This window comes from Salminus brasiliensis, chromosome 3, assembly GCF_030463535.1.
Source record: "Salminus brasiliensis chromosome 3, fSalBra1.hap2, whole genome shotgun sequence".
NCBI lineage: Eukaryota > Metazoa > Chordata > Actinopteri > Characiformes > Bryconidae > Salminus > Salminus brasiliensis.
The window spans coordinates 49,364,048-49,376,726 of NC_132880.1; the positions used below are offsets into that span (position 1 = coordinate 49,364,048).

General features: G+C 45.9%; 13 non-coding genes across 13 annotated transcripts; 7 read left to right on the top strand and 6 right to left on the bottom strand.

Moving 5' to 3' along the window:
- Positions 1 to 1,164: 1,164 nt before the first annotated feature.
- On the top strand, positions 1,165 to 1,251 carry trnay-gua (transfer RNA tyrosine (anticodon GUA)). Its single transcript is given in 2 exon segments — positions 1,165 to 1,201; positions 1,216 to 1,251. It is a non-coding gene; the product is annotated as a tRNA-Tyr (tRNA).
- Positions 1,252 to 1,345: 94 nt separating this feature from the next.
- Positions 1,346 to 1,417, bottom strand: trnae-cuc (transfer RNA glutamic acid (anticodon CUC)). Its single transcript has one exon. It is a non-coding gene; the product is annotated as a tRNA-Glu (tRNA).
- Positions 1,418 to 2,921: 1,504 nt separating this feature from the next.
- On the top strand, positions 2,922 to 3,008 carry trnay-gua (transfer RNA tyrosine (anticodon GUA)). Its single transcript is given in 2 exon segments — positions 2,922 to 2,958; positions 2,973 to 3,008. It is a non-coding gene; the product is annotated as a tRNA-Tyr (tRNA).
- A 94-nt stretch (positions 3,009 to 3,102) lies between these two features.
- trnae-cuc (transfer RNA glutamic acid (anticodon CUC)) lies at positions 3,103 to 3,174 on the bottom strand. Its single transcript has one exon. It is a non-coding gene; the product is annotated as a tRNA-Glu (tRNA).
- Positions 3,175 to 4,155: 981 nt separating this feature from the next.
- On the top strand, positions 4,156 to 4,242 carry trnay-gua (transfer RNA tyrosine (anticodon GUA)). The gene is given in 2 exon segments: positions 4,156 to 4,192; positions 4,207 to 4,242. It is a non-coding gene; the product is annotated as a tRNA-Tyr (tRNA).
- Positions 4,243 to 4,336: 94 nt separating this feature from the next.
- trnae-cuc (transfer RNA glutamic acid (anticodon CUC)) lies at positions 4,337 to 4,408 on the bottom strand. The gene has a single exon. It is a non-coding gene; the product is annotated as a tRNA-Glu (tRNA).
- A 626-nt stretch (positions 4,409 to 5,034) lies between these two features.
- Positions 5,035 to 5,121, top strand: trnay-gua (transfer RNA tyrosine (anticodon GUA)). The gene is given in 2 exon segments: positions 5,035 to 5,071; positions 5,086 to 5,121. It is a non-coding gene; the product is annotated as a tRNA-Tyr (tRNA).
- Positions 5,122 to 5,895: 774 nt separating this feature from the next.
- On the bottom strand, positions 5,896 to 5,967 carry trnae-cuc (transfer RNA glutamic acid (anticodon CUC)). Its single transcript has one exon. It is a non-coding gene; the product is annotated as a tRNA-Glu (tRNA).
- Positions 5,968 to 6,948: 981 nt separating this feature from the next.
- On the top strand, positions 6,949 to 7,035 carry trnay-gua (transfer RNA tyrosine (anticodon GUA)). The gene is given in 2 exon segments: positions 6,949 to 6,985; positions 7,000 to 7,035. It is a non-coding gene; the product is annotated as a tRNA-Tyr (tRNA).
- A 973-nt stretch (positions 7,036 to 8,008) lies between these two features.
- Positions 8,009 to 8,080, bottom strand: trnae-cuc (transfer RNA glutamic acid (anticodon CUC)). Its single transcript has one exon. It is a non-coding gene; the product is annotated as a tRNA-Glu (tRNA).
- A 1,505-nt stretch (positions 8,081 to 9,585) lies between these two features.
- Positions 9,586 to 9,672, top strand: trnay-gua (transfer RNA tyrosine (anticodon GUA)). Its single transcript is given in 2 exon segments — positions 9,586 to 9,622; positions 9,637 to 9,672. It is a non-coding gene; the product is annotated as a tRNA-Tyr (tRNA).
- Positions 9,673 to 9,766: 94 nt separating this feature from the next.
- trnae-cuc (transfer RNA glutamic acid (anticodon CUC)) lies at positions 9,767 to 9,838 on the bottom strand. The gene has a single exon. It is a non-coding gene; the product is annotated as a tRNA-Glu (tRNA).
- A 2,059-nt stretch (positions 9,839 to 11,897) lies between these two features.
- On the top strand, positions 11,898 to 11,984 carry trnay-gua (transfer RNA tyrosine (anticodon GUA)). The gene is given in 2 exon segments: positions 11,898 to 11,934; positions 11,949 to 11,984. It is a non-coding gene; the product is annotated as a tRNA-Tyr (tRNA).
- Positions 11,985 to 12,679: the final 695 nt, after the last annotated feature.

The following is a 12,679-nucleotide window of genomic DNA, read 5'->3' on the forward strand; positions in this document are numbered from 1 at the left end:
GGCAAAGCCTCTATTTCTTTTGCACTCAACATCTTGAGCAGAGTACGGGGCCCTCTGTTTGGAGATCAGATGAAGTGCAGCTTTGAAAGAAATCAAGTCCTCAAGGCACTCTGCTGCAATTGATACCTGAGTTGCAAGTTGTGTAGTCCAATGGATCAGCTGCACTCTCCAGGATTTTGATTTAAAGCAAGTTTCTCAAGGCCAATCAAGTGGATTGATGGCACAAAGCAATACAGCATTTCCATGTTCCCATTTGACTTGCATTTCAAGGAGAGTGTTCAGTTGCCTTCGATAGCTCAGTTGGTAGAGCGGAGGACTGTAGGTATTAAAATGGCCATCCTTAGGTCGCTGGTTCAAATCATGCTCGAAGGACATCTTATTTTCTTTGTCATTTGGCTAAATCCCTAAGCTTGGCAAATCACAACAGAATCCGACTCATCCACTTTGTCAAAAAGAAACAGACGACTTCCCTGACCGGGAATCGAACGCTGGCCGCTGCGGTGAGAGCGCCGAATCCTAGCCACTAGACCACCAGGGACAACAGCTGCACTGCTATCTGCAGAAAGACTCTTTCAAGCCCTAAACCGCCTATCCATCCACACTCTGTACATGCAATGGGGCTAAGAAGAAACAAAAGGTCTAAGACGTAATTGACACGCTGCTGCAAGGAGTCAGCCTGTAGGCAAAGCCTGTATTTCTTTTCCACTCAACATCTTGAGCAGAGTAAGGGCCCTCTGTTTAGAGATCAGATGAAGTGCAGCTTTGAAACAAATCAAGTCCTCAAGGCACTCTGCTGCCATTGATACCTGAGTTGCAAGTTGTGAAGTCCAATGGATCAGCTGCACTCTCCAGGATTTTGATTTAAAGCAAGATTCTCAAGGCAAAGCCTGTATTTCTTTTGCACTCAACATCTTGAGCAGAGTACGGGGCCCTCTGTTTGGAGATCAGATGAAGTGCAGCTTTGAAAGAAATCAAGTCCTCAAGGCACTCTGCTGCAATTGATACCTGAGTTGCAAGTTGTGTAGTCCAATGGATCAGCTGCACTCTCCAGGATTTTGATTTAAAGCAAGTTTCTCAAGGCTAATCAAGTGGATTGATGGCACAAAGCAATACAGCATTTCCATGTTCCCATTTGACTTGCATTTCAAGGGGTGTGTTCAGTTGCCTTCGATAGCTCAGTTGGTAGAGCGGAGGACTGTAGGTATTAAAATGGCCATCCTTAGGTCGCTGGTTCAAATCCGGCTCGAAGGACATCTTATTTTCTTTGTCATTTGGCTAAATCCCTAAGCTTGGAAAATCACAACAGAATCCGACTCATCCACTTTGTCAAAATGAAACAGAGGACTTCCCTGACCGGGAATCGAACCCGGGCCGCGGCGGTGAGAGCGCCGAATCCTAGCCACTAGACCACCAGGGACAACAGCTGCACTGCGACCTGCAGAAAGACTCTTTCAAGCGCTAAACCGCCTATCCATCCACACTCTGTACATGCAATGGGCTAAGAAGAAACAAAAGGTCAAAGACGTAATTGACACGCTGCTGCAAGGAGTCAGCCTGTAGGCAAAGCCTGTATTTCTTTTCCACTCAACATCATGAGCAGAGTAAGGGCCCTCTGTTTAGAGATCAGATGAAGTGCAGCTTTGAAACAAATCAAGTCCTCAAGGCACTCTGCTGCCATTGATACCTGAGTTGCAAGTTGTGAAGTCCAATGGATCAGCTGCACTCTCCAGGATTTTGATTTAAAGCAAGATTCTCAAGGCAAAGCCTCTATTTCTTTTGCACTCAACATCTTGAGCAGAGTACGGGGCCCTCTGTTTGGAGATCAGATGAAGTGCAGCTTTGAAAGAAATCAAGTCCTCAAGGCACTCTGCTGCAATTGATACCTGAGTTGCAAGTTGTGTAGTCCAATGGATCAGCTGCACTCTCCAGGATTTTGATTTAAAGCAAGTTTCTCAAGGCCAATCAAGTGGATTGATGGCACAAAGCAATACAGCATTTCCATGTTCCCATTTGACTTGCATTTCAAGGAGAGTGTTCAGTTGCCTTCGATAGCTCAGTTGGTAGAGCGGAGGACTGTAGGTATTAAAATGGCCATCCTTAGGTCGCTGGTTCAAATCATGCTCGAAGGACATCTTATTTTCTTTGTCATTTGGCTAAATCCCTAAGCTTGGCAAATCACAACAGAATCCGACTCATCCACTTTGTCAAAAAGAAACAGACGACTTCCCTGACCGGGAATCGAACGCTGGCCGCTGCGGTGAGAGCGCCGAATCCTAGCCACTAGACCACCAGGGACAACAGCTGCACTGCTATCTGCAGAAAGACTCTTTCAAGCCCTAAACCGCCTATCCATCCACACTCTGTACATGCAATGGGGCTAAGAAGAAACAAAAGGTCTAAGACGTAATTGACACGCTGCTGCAAGGAGTCAGCCTGTAGGCAAAGCCTGTATTTCTTTTCCACTCAACATCTTGAGCAGAGTAAGGGCCCTCTGTTTAGAGTTCAGATGAAGTGCAGCTTTGAAACAAATCAAGTCCTCAAGGCACTCTGCTGCCATTGATACCTGAGTTGCAAGTTGTGAAGTCCAATGGATCAGCTGCACTCTCCAGGATTTTGATTTAAAGCAAGATTCTCAAGGCAAAGCCTGTATTTCTTTTGCACTCAACATCTTGAGCAGAGTATGGGGCCCTCTGTTTGGAGATCAGATGAAGTGCAGCTTTGAAAGAAATCAAGTCCTCAAGGCACTCTGCTGCAATTGATACCTGAGTTGCAAGTTGTGTAGTCCAATGGATCAGCTGCACTCTCCAGGATTTTGATTTAAAGCAAGTTTCTCAAGGCTAATCAAGTGGATTGATGGCACAAAGCAATACAGCATTTCCATGTTCCCATTTGACTTGCATTTCAAGGGGTGTGTTCAGTTGCCTTCGATAGCTCAGTTGGTAGAGCGGAGGACTGTAGGTATTAAAATGGCCATCCTTAGGTCGCTGGTTCAAATCCGGCTCGAAGGACATCTTATTTTCTTTGTCATTTGGCTAAATCCCTAAGCTTGGCAAATCACAACAGAATCCGACTCATCCACTTTGTCAAAAAGAAACAGAGGACTTCCCTGACCGGGAATCGAACCCGGGCCGCGGCGGTGAGAGCGCCGAATCCTAGCCACTAGACCACCAGGGACAACAGCTGCACTGCGACCTGCAGAAAGACTCTTTCAAGCCCTAAACCGCCTATCCATCCACACTCTGTACATGCAATGGGGCTAAGAAGAAACAAAAGGTCAAAGACGTAATTGACACGCTGCTGCAAGGAGTCAGCCTGTAGGCAAAGCCTGTATTTCTTTTCCACTCAACATCTTGAGCAGAGTAAGGGCCCTCTGTTTAGAGATCAGATGAAGTGCAGCTTTGAAACAAATCAAGTCCTCAAGGCACTCTGCTGCCATTGATACCTGAGTTGCAAGTTGTGAAGTCCAATGGATCAGCTGCACTCTCCAGGATTTTGATTTAAAGCAAGATTCTCAAGGCAAAGCCTGTATTTCTTTTGCACTCAACATCTTGAGCAGAGTACGGGGCCCTCTGTTTGGAGATCAGATGAAGTGCAGCTTTGAAAGAAATCAAGTCCTCAAGGCACTCTGCTGCAATTGATACCTGAGTTGCAAGTTGTGTAGTCCAATGGATCAGCTGCACTCTCCAGGATTTTGATATAAAGCAAGTTTCTCTGTTTAGGGCCCTCTGTTTAGAGATCAGATGAAGTGCAGCTTTGAAACAAATCAAGTCCTCAAGGCACTCTGCTGCCATTGATACCTGAGTTGCAAGTTGTGAAGTCCAATGGATCAGCTGCACTCTCCAGGATTTTGATTTAAAGCAAGATTCTCAAGGCAAAGCCTGTATTTCTTTTGCACTCAACATCTTGAGCAGAGTACGGGGCCCTCTGTTTGGAGATCAGATGAAGTGCAGCTTTGAAAGAAATCAAGTCCTCAAGGCACTCTGCTGCAATTGATACCTGAGTTGCAAGTTGTGTAGTCCAATGGATCAGCTGCACTCTCCAGGATTTTGATTCAAAGCAAGTTTCTCAAGGCTAATCAAGTGGATTGATGGCACAAAGCAATACAGCATTTCCATGTTCCCATTTGACTTGCATTTCAAGGAGAGTGTTCAGTTGCCTTCGATAGCTCAGTTGGTAGAGCGGAGGACTGTAGGTATTAAAATGGCCATCCTTAGGTCGCTGGTTCAAATCCGGCTCGAAGGACATCTTATTTTCTTTGTCATTTGGCTAAATCCCTAAGCTTGGAAAATCACAACAGAATCCGACTCATCCACTTTGTCAAAATGAAACAGAGGACTTCCCTGACCGGGAATCGAACCCGGGCCGCGGCGGTGAGAGCGCCGAATCCTAGCCACTAGACCACCAGGGACAACAGCTGCACTGCGACCTGCAGAAAGACTCTTTCAAGCCCTAAACCGCCTATCCATCCACACTCTGTACATGCAATGGGGCTAAGAAGAAACAAAAGGTCAAAGACGTAATTGACACGCTGCTGCAAGGAGTCAGCCTGTAGGCAAAGCCTGTATTTCTTTTCCACTCAACATCATGAGCAGAGTAAGGGCCCTCTGTTTAGAGATCAGATGAAGTGCAGCTTTGAAACAAATCAAGTCCTCAAGGCACTCTGCTGCCATTGATACCTGAGTTGCAAGTTGTGAAGTCCAATGGATCAGCTGCACTCTCCAGGATTTTGATTTAAAGCAAGATTCTCAAGGCAAAGCCTCTATTTCTTTTGCACTCAACATCTTGAGCAGAGTACGGGGCCCTCTGTTTGGAGATCAGATGAAGTGCAGCTTTGAAAGAAATCAAGTCCTCAAGGCACTCTGCTGCAATTGATACCTGAGTTGCAAGTTGTGTAGTCCAATGGATCAGCTGCACTCTCCAGGATTTTGATTTAAAGCAAGTTTCTCAAGGCTAATCAAGTGGATTGATGGCACAAAGCAATACAGCATTTCCATGTTCCCATTTGACTTGCATTTCAAGGGGTGTGTTCAGTTGCCTTCGATAGCTCAGTTGGTAGAGCGGAGGACTGTAGGTATTAAAATGGCCATCCTTAGGTCGCTGGTTCAAATCCGGCTTGAAGGACTTCTTGTTTTCTTTGTCATTTGGCTAAATCCCTAAGCTTGGTAAATCACAACAGAATCCGACTCATCCACTTTGTCAAAAAGAAACAGACGACTTCCCTGACCGGGAATCGAACCCTGGCCGCTGCGGTGAGAGCGCCGAATCCTAGCCACTAGACCACCAGGGACAACAGCTGCACTGCTACCTGCAGAAAGACTCTTTCAAGCCCTAAACCGCCTATCCATCCACACTCTGTACATGCAATGGGGCTAAGAAGAAACAAAAGGTCTAAGACGTAATTGACACGCTGCTGCAAGGAGTCAGCCTGTAGGCAAAGCCTGTATTTCTTTTCCACTCAACATCATGAGCAGAGTAAGGGCCCTCTGTTTAGAGATCAGATGAAGTGCAGCTTTGAAACAAATCAAGTCCTCAAGGCACTCTGCTGCCATTGATACCTGAGTTGCAAGTTGTGAAGTCCAATGGATCAGCTGCACTCTCCAGGATTTTGATTTAAAGCAAGATTCTCAAGGCTAATCAAGTGGATTGATGGCACAAAGCAATACAGCATTTCCATGTTCCCATTTGACTTGCATTTCAAGGGGTGTGTTCAGTTGCCTTCGATAGCTCAGTTGGTAGAGCGGAGGACTGTAGGTATTAAAATGGCCATCCTTAGGTCGCTGGTTCAAATCTGGCTTGAAGGACATCTTGTTTTCTTTGTCATTTGGCTAAATCCCTAAGCTTGGTAAATCACAACAGAATCCGACTCATCCACTTTGTCAAAAAGAAACAGAGGACTTCCCTGACCGGGAATCGAACCCGGGCCGCGGCGGTGAGAGCGCCGAATCCTAGCCACTAGACCACCAGGGACAACAGCTGCACTGCGACCTGCAGAAAGACTCTTTCAAGCCCTAAACCGCCTATCCATCCACACTCTGTACATGCAATGGGGCTAAGAAGAAACAAAAGGTCAAAGACGTAATTGACACGCTGCTGCAAGGAGTCAGCCTGTAGGCAAAGCCTGTATTTCTTTTCCACTCAACATCATGAGCAGAGTAAGGGCCCTCTGTTTAGAGATCAGATGAAGTGCAGCTTTGAAACAAATCAAGTCCTCAAGGCACTCTGCTGCCATTGATACCTGAGTTGCAAGTTGTGAAGTCCAATGGATCAGCTGCACTCTCCAGGATTTTGATTTAAAGCAAGATTCTCAAGGCAAAGCCTCTATTTCTTTTGCACTCAACATCTTGAGCAGAGTACGGGGCCCTCTGTTTGGAGATCAGATGAAGTGCAGCTTTGAAAGAAATCAAGTCCTCAAGGCACTCTGCTGCAATTGATACCTGAGTTGCAAGTTGTGTAGTCCAATGGATCAGCTGCACTCTCCAGGATTTTGATTTAAAGCAAGTTTCTCTGTTTAGGGCCCTCTGTTTAGAGATCAGATGAAGTGCAGCTTTGAAACAAATCAAGTCCTCAAGGCACTCTGCTGCCATTGATACCTGAGTTGCAAGTTGTGAAGTCCAATGGATCAGCTGCACTCTCCAGGATTTTGATTTAAAGCAAGATTCTCAAGGCAAAGCCTGTATTTCTTTTGCACTCAACATCTTGAGCAGAGTACGGGGCCCTCTGTTTGGAGATCAGATGAAGTGCAGCTTTGAAAGAAATCAAGTCCTCAAGGCACTCTGCTGCAATTGATACCTGAGTTGCAAGTTGTGTAGTCCAATGGATCAGCTGCACTCTCCAGGATTTTGATTCAAAGCAAGTTTCTCAAGGCTAATCAAGTGGATTGATGGCACAAAGCAATACAGCATTTCCATGTTCCCATTTGACTTGCATTTCAAGGAGAGTGTTCAGTTGCCTTCGATAGCTCAGTTGGTAGAGCGGAGGACTGTAGGTATTAAAATGGCCATCCTTAGGTCGCTGGTTCAAATCCGGCTCGAAGGACATCTTATTTTCTTTGTCATTTGGCTAAATCCCTAAGCTTGGAAAATCACAACAGAATCCGACTCATCCACTTTGTCAAAATGAAACAGAGGACTTCCCTGACCGGGAATCGAACCCGGGCCGCGGCGGTGAGAGTGCCGAATCCTAGCCACTAGACCACCAGGGACAACAGCTGCACTGCGACCTGCAGAAAGACTCTTTCAAGCCCTAAACCGCCTATCCATCCACACTCTGTACATGCAATGGGGCTAAGAAGAAACAAAAGGTCAAAGACGTAATTGACACGCTGCTGCAAGGAGTCAGCCTGTAGGCAAAGCCTGTATTTCTTTTCCACTCAACATCATGAGCAGAGTAAGGGCCCTCTGTTTAGAGATCAGATGAAGTGCAGCTTTGAAACAAATCAAGTCCTCAAGGCACTCTGCTGCCATTGATACCTGAGTTGCAAGTTGTGAAGTCCAATGGATCAGCTGCACTCTCCAGGATTTTGATTTAAAGCAAGATTCTCAAGGCAAAGCCTCTATTTCTTTTGCACTCAACATCTTGAGCAGAGTACGGGGCCCTCTGTTTGGAGATCAGATGAAGTGCAGCTTTGAAAGAAATCAAGTCCTCAAGGCACTCTGCTGCAATTGATACCTGAGTTGCAAGTTGTGTAGTCCAATGGATCAGCTGCACTCTCCAGGATTTTGATTTAAAGCAAGTTTCTCAAGGCTAATCAAGTGGATTGATGGCACAAAGCAATACAGCATTTCCATGTTCCCATTTGACTTGCATTTCAAGGGGTGTGTTCAGTTGCCTTTGATAGCTCAGTTGTTAGAGCGGAGGACTGTAGGTATTAAAATGGCCGTCCTTAGGTCGCTGGTTCAAATCCGGCTCGAAGGACATCTTATTTTCTTTGTCATTTGGCTAAATCCCTAAGCTTGGAAAATCACAACAGAATCCGACTCATCCACTTTGTCAAAATGAAACAGAGGACTTCCCTGACCGGGAATCGAACCCGGGCCGCGGCGGTGAGAGCGCCGAATCCTAGCCACTAGACCACCAGGGACAACAGCTGCACTGCGACCTGCAGAAAGACTCTTTCAAGCCCTAAACCGCCTATCCATCCACACTCTGTACATGCAATGGGGCTAAGAAGAAACAAAAGGTCAAAGACGTAATTGACACGCTGCTGCAAGGAGTCAGCCTGTAGGCAAAGCCTGTATTTCTTTTCCACTCAACATCATGAGCAGAGTAAGGGCCCTCTGTTTAGAGATCAGATGAAGTGCAGCTTTGAAACAAATCAAGTCCTCAAAGCACTCTGCTGCCATTGATACCTGAGTTGCAAGTTGTGAAGTCCAATGGATCAGCTGCACTCTCCAGGATTTTGATTTAAAGCAAGATTCTCAAGGCAAAGCCTGTATTTCTTTTGCACTCAACATCTTGAGCAGAGTACGGGGCCCTCTGTTTGGAGATCAGATGAAGTGCAGCTTTGAAAGAAATCAAGTCCTCAAGGCACTCTGCTGCAATTGATACCTGAGTTGCAAGTTGTGTAGTCCAATGGATCAGCTGCACTCTCCAGGATTTTGATTTAAAGCAAGTTTCTCAAGGCTAATCAAGTGGATTGATGGCACAAAGCAATACAGCATTTCCATGTTCCCATTTGACTTGCATTTCAAGGAGAGTGTTCAGTTGCCTTCGATAGCTCAGTTGGTAGAGCGGAGGACTGTAGGTATTAAAATGGCCATCCTTAGGTCGCTGGTTCAAATCATGTTCGACGGACATCTTATTTTCTTTGTCATTTGGCTAAATCCCTAAGCTTGGCAAATCACAACAGAATCCGACTCATCCACTTTGTCAAAAAGAAACAGACGACTTCCCTGACCGGGAATCAAACCCTGGCCGCTGCGGTGAGAGCGCCGAATCCTAGCCACTAGACCACCAGGGACAACAGCTGCACTGCTACCTGCAGAAAGACTCTTTCAAGCCCTAAACCGCCTATCCATCCACACTCTGTACATGCAATGGGGCTAAGAAGAAACAAAAGGTCTAAGACGTAATTGACACGCTGCTGCAAGGAGTCAGCCTGTAGGCAAAGCCTGTATTTCTTTTCCACTCAACATCTTGAGCAGAGTAAGGGCCCTCTGTTTAGAGATCAGATGAAGTGCAGCTTTGAAACAAATCAAGTCCTCAAGGCACTCTGCTGCCATTGATACCTGAGTTGCAAGTTGTGAAGTCCAATGGATCAGCTGCACTCTCCAGGATTTTGATTTAAAGCAAGATTCTCAAGGCAAAGCCTGTATTTCTTTTGCACTCAACATCTTGAGCAGAGTACGGGGCCCTCTGTTTGGAGATCAGATGAAGTGCAGCTTTGAAAGAAATCAAGTCCTCAAGGCACTCTGCTGCAATTGATACCTGAGTTGCAAGTTGTGTAGTCCAATGGATCAGCTGCACTCTCCAGGATTTTGATTTAAAGCAAGTTTCTCAAGGCTAATCAAGTGGATTGATGGCACAAAGCAATACAGCATTTCCATGTTCCCATTTGACTTGCATTTCAAAGGGTGTGTTCAGTTGCCTTCGATAGCTCAGTTGGTAGAGCGGAGGACTGTAGGTATTAAAATGGCCATCCTTAGGTCGCTGGTTCAAATCCGGCTCGAAGGACATCTTATTTTCTTTGTCATTTGGCTAAATCCCTAAGCTTGGCAAATCACAACAGAATCCGACTCATCCACTTTGTCAAAAAGAAACAGAGGACTTCCCTAACCGGGAATCGAACCCGGGCCGCGGCGGTGAGAGCGCCGAATCCTAGCCACTAGACCACCAGGGACAACAGCTGCACTGCGACCTGCAGAAAGACTCTTTCAAGCCCTAAACCGCCTATCCATCCACACTCTGTACATGCAATGGGGCTAAGAAGAAACAAAAGGTCTTAGACTTAATTGACACGCTGCTGCAAGGAGTCAGCCTGTAGGCAAAGCCTGTATTTCTTTTCCACTCAACATCTTGAGCAGAGTAAGGGCCCTCTGTTTAGAGATCAGATGAAGTGCAGCTTTGAAACAAATCAAGTCCTCAAGGCACTCTGCTGCCATTGATACCTGAGTTGCAAGTTGTGAAGTCCAATGGATCAGCTGCACTCTCCAGGATTTTGATTTAAAGCAAGATTCTCAAGGCAAAGCCTGTATTTCTTTTGCACTCAACATCTTGAGCAGAGTACGGGGCCCTCTGTTTGGAGATCAGATGAAGTGCAGCTTTGAAAGAAATCAAGTCCTCAAGGCACTCTGCTGCAATTGATACCTGAGTTGCAAGTTGTGTAGTCCAATGGATCAGCTGCACTCTCCAGGATTTTGATATAAAGCAAGTTTCTCTGTTTAGGGCCCTCTGTTTAGAGATCAGATGAAGTGCAGCTTTGAAACAAATCAAGTCCTCAAGGCACTCTGCTGCCATTGATACCTGAGTTGCAAGTTGTGAAGTCGAATGGATCAGCTGCACTCTCCAGGATTTTGATTTAAAGCAAGATTCTCAAGGCAAAGCCTGTATTTCTTTTGCACTCAACATCTTGAGCAGAGTACGGGGCCCTCTGTTTGGAGATCAGATGAAGTGCAGCTTTGAAAGAAATCAAGTCCTCAAGGCACTCTGCTGCAATTGATACCTGAGTTGCAAGTTGTGTAGTCCAATGGATCAGCTGCACTCTCCAGGATTTTGATTTAAAGCAAGATTCTCAAGGCAAAGCCTGTATTTCTTTTGCACTCAACATCTTGAGCAGAGTATGGGGCCCTCTGTTTGGAGATCAGATGAAGTGCAGCTTTGAAAGAAATCAAGTCCTCAAGGCACTCTGCTGCAATTGATACCTGAGTTGCAAGTTGTGTAGTCCAATGGATCAGCTGCACTCTCCAGGATTTTGATATAAAGCAAGTTTCTCAAGGCTAATCAAGTGGATTGATGGCACAAAGCAATACAGCATTTCCATGTTCCCATTTGACTTGCATTTCAAGGGGTGTGTTCGGTTGCCTTCGATAGCTCAGTTGGTAGAGCGGAGGACTGTAGGTATTAAAATGGCCATCCTTAGGTCGCTGGTTCAAATCCGGTTCGAAGGACATCTTATTTTCTTTGTCATTGGGCTAAATCCCTAAGCTTGGCAAATCACAACAGAATCCGACTCATCCACTTTGTCAAAAAGAAACAGAGGACTTCCCTGACCGGGAATCGAACCCACGCCGAGGCGGTGAGAGCACCGAATCCTAGCCACAAGACCACCAGGGACAACAGCTGCACTGCGACTTGCAGAAAGACTCTTTCAAGCCCTAAACCGCCTATCCATCCACACTCTGTACATGCAATGGGGCTAAGAAGAAACAAAAGGTCTTAGACGTAATTGACACGCTGCTGCAAGGAGTCAGCCTGTAGGCAAAGCCTGTATTTCTTTTGCACTCAACATCTTGAGCAGAGTAAGGGCCCTCTGTTTAGAGATCAGATGAAGTGCAGCTTTGAAACAAATCAAGTCCTCAAGGCACTCTGCTGCCATTGATACCTGAGTTGCAAGTTGTGAAGTCCAATGGATCAGCTGCACTCTCCAGGATTTTGATTTAAAGCAAGATTCTCAAGGCAAAGCCTGTATTTCTTTTGCACTCAACATCTTGAGCAGAGTACGGGGCCCTCTGTTTGGAGATCAGATGAAGTGCAGCTTTGAAAGAAATCAAGTCCTCAAGGCACTCTGCTGCAATTGATACCTGAGTTGCAAGTTGTGTAGTCCAATGGATCAGCTGCACTCTCCAGGATTTTGATTTAAAGCAAGTTTCTCAAGGCTAATCAAGTGGATTGATGGCACAAAGCAATACAGCATTTCCATGTTCCCATTTGACTTGCATTTCAAGGAGTGTGTTCAGTTGCCTTCGATAGCTCAGTTGGTAGAGCGGAGGACTGTAGGTATTAAAATGGCCATCCTTAGGTCGCTGGTTCAAATCCGGCTCGAAGGACATCTTATTTTCTTTGTCATTTGGCTAAATCCCTAAGCTTGGCAAATCACAACAGAATCCGACTCATCCACTTTGTCAAAAAGAAACAGAGGACTTCCCTGACCGGGAATCAAACCCGGGCCGCGGAGGTGAGAGCGCCGAATCCTAGCCACTAGACCACCAGGGACAACAGCTACACTGCGACCTGCAGAAAGACTCTTTCAAGCCCTAAACCGCCTATCCATCCACACTCTGTACATGCAATGGGGCTAAGAAGAAACAAAAGGTCTTAGACGTAATTGACACGCTGCTGCAAGGAGTCAGCCTGTAGGCAAAGCCTGTATTTCTTTTCCACTCAACATCTTGAGCAGAGTAAGGGCCCTCTGTTTAGAGATCAGATGAAGTGCAGCTTTGAAACAAATCAAGTCCTCAAGGCACTCTGCTGCCATTGATACCTGAGTTGCAAGTTGTGAAGTCCAATGGATCAGCTGCACTCTCCAGGATTTTGATTTAAAGCAAGATTCTCAAGGCAAAGCCTGTATTTCTTTTGCACTCAACATCTTGAGAAGAGTACGGGGCCCTCTGTTTGGAGATCAGATGAAGTGCAGCTTTGAAAGAAATCAAGTCCTCAAGGCACTCTGCTGCAATTGATACCTGAGTTGCAAGTTGTGTAGTCCAATGGATCAGCTGCACTCTCCAGGATTTTGATTCAAAGC